General features: G+C 53.2%; 1 non-coding gene across 1 annotated transcript; it reads right to left on the reverse strand.

Moving 5' to 3' along the window:
• Positions 1–1,669: 1,669 nt before the first annotated feature.
• Positions 1,670–1,742, reverse strand: TRNAF-GAA (transfer RNA phenylalanine (anticodon GAA)). Its single transcript has one exon. It is a non-coding gene; the product is annotated as a tRNA-Phe (tRNA).
• Positions 1,743–2,378: the final 636 nt, after the last annotated feature.

Consider the following 2,378-nt stretch of genomic DNA (forward strand, 5'->3'; position numbering starts at 1 on the left):
AGCCTTGCCCCTCTCAGTTCAGGCAGAGCCTCAGCCCTTGCACCTGTCAGTTCAGGCAGAGCCCCAGCCCTTGCACCTGTCAGTTCAGGGAGGACCTCAGCCCTTGCACCTGTCAGTTCAGGGAGGACCTCAGCCCTTGCACCTGTCAGCTCAGGGAGGACCTCAGCCCTTGCACCTGTCAGCTCAGGGAGGACCTCAGCCCTTGCACCTGTCAGTTCAGGGAGGACCTCAGCCCTTGCACCTGTCAGTTCAGGCAGAGCCTCAGCCCTTGCACCTGTCAGCTCAGGGAGGAGACCATAGTTTGACCCCTAAAGAGCACTAGCAAGGGCCTGTGGGCTGTAATCTCCAGATTATAATAATGCCCCTGGGCAACAGCAGCAGGAATCTCGCCGGCATGCACCCACATAAAATCCCCAAAGCAAGGGCCAAACGCGAGCATGGTCCGCGGACTACAATCTCCGTGGGGGGGGGGCGGAGAGAGGGGGGTAATGAAACACTTGTGTATAGGCGCGTTACAAATACCATATCATATCATATCATATCAATGTAGTGACTTTACTACAACCCCCCCCCCTCCAATGCCCTGGACAAACGAGATCCCAAGTTGTTCGAATCTGAAATCACATGTAAGAACCCTAAATAAACTCAATCCAATCGTACAGGGAGTGTGTACATTGTGAGCAAAGGAAATGTGGAAAAGAAACACAAATAACTTAACAATTCATTCAATTGTAAAAGAAAAAGAGACTCTCCCCGTCGGGGAATGAACTCCGGTGCGTGACAGGCGGGGATACTGACCACTATACTAACGAGGACCGCTGGTGCTTCTAGCGGAAAAGCCCTATATGAAGAGGAGGCGGGGCGTGAGCAGTCACAGTGCGCTATCATAGGCTGCCCATAAAGCCTCCCAAAGAGGAGGCGGGGCGTGAACAATCACAGTGCGCTATTATAGGCTGCCCATAAAGCCTCCCAAAGAGGAGGCGGGGCGTGAGCAGTCACAGTGCGCTATTATAGGCTGCCCATAAAGCCTTCCACAGAGGAGGCGGGGCGTGAGCAGTCACAGTGCGCTATTATAGGCTGCCCATAGAGCCTCCCAAAGAGGAGGCGGGGCGTGAGCAGTCACGTCCCTCTCTGATTGGGTGTCAGTCTCCGTCCCTTCATCGGAGGAGGTGGTGCATGAGTCACAACAGCCCTCTCTGATAGGCTGCCAGCCACCGTCCCTCACTCAAGGAGTCGGCTAGGCTGCCAGCCACCGTCCCTCACTCAAGGAGGCGGCGCATGAGCAATAATAGACTTGTCTGATAGGCTGCCACCCACCGAGGAGGCGGGGAGTCAGCCACCACGGGCCTATCTGATAGGCTGCCAGCCATCGCCCGCCCCCTTTCGGGCACACCACACAGGTTGCCGAGCAGCGGAGCAGGGGTACTCTGTGGTGTGTGACTTTGCAGGAGGGGGCGGGGGGCGCACCGGGTCATTGGTACCTGGTGTGCGAGTACCACCTGTGCTGTGTCTTGCTATGCCGCCCTGTCGGGACTCCCATGACGACGTTTGTTATTCTCGTGCCTCAGTTCTTTCGCGCCAGTGGTGTCGTTTTCTATAATTACGAGGGGGTGTGGGTAGGTCAATGGTAGTGTAAATAAATATGTTCTCTTCAAAGTTCAAAACGTTCTGCCGAAACCCAGGATCGAACCAGGGACCTTTAGATCTTCAGTCTAACGCTCTCCCAACTGAGCTATTTCGTCTGAGGAGTAGAGTCCGCGGATCTGGATGGAAGATGTGGTAAGTGCACAAGGAACAGGTGAAAGTGTGCACACACCTCTAAATGAAGGAGCATGTAGCCAAGGACAGGGCTACAGCATAGGGGAGCCATGCAAAACCATGCAACTACCTACACATAGGCAGTGTGTATACACAGGAAGCAAGACTAGGGACATTGGCCATATGCACATTATGCACGCAGGAAAACACCTATCCCCAAGGGTAAGATGAGGAGGGGTGGGGAGCTCAGGATCCCTGAACTGGAAGGACAGTCACAGCTGGGAAAACAATACAGAAATAGGCTACAAATATATCATGAACAAAACAGGCACATCACATCTTAAAAACAGTATCTCAAGAAGCATCACTAAATAGAGAAAGACAAACCCACATCTGAGTAGTTGGAGGGGCCCTGCTGGTGCATTGAGCAGGTGTGGTGAGCAAAAAACGGACCAAGTATTCCAGAAGTTCTCATAGAGAAAAGGAGGAGAGAGATCGGCTGGGACCAAAGGGGCCAAGGAGTTGTTTTTAGCAGAAGGATAACAGTGGCATGCTTGGGGAAGTGGGGATAACCCTGATAAGCAAGGCAGTGTTCACAGCTTTGGCAACAGATGGACAAA

Source organism: Ambystoma mexicanum, chromosome 10 (genome assembly GCF_040938575.1).
Source record: "Ambystoma mexicanum isolate Mex_15411 chromosome 10, UKY_AmexF1_1, whole genome shotgun sequence".
In the NCBI taxonomy this organism is placed as follows: domain Eukaryota; kingdom Metazoa; phylum Chordata; class Amphibia; order Caudata; family Ambystomatidae; genus Ambystoma; species Ambystoma mexicanum.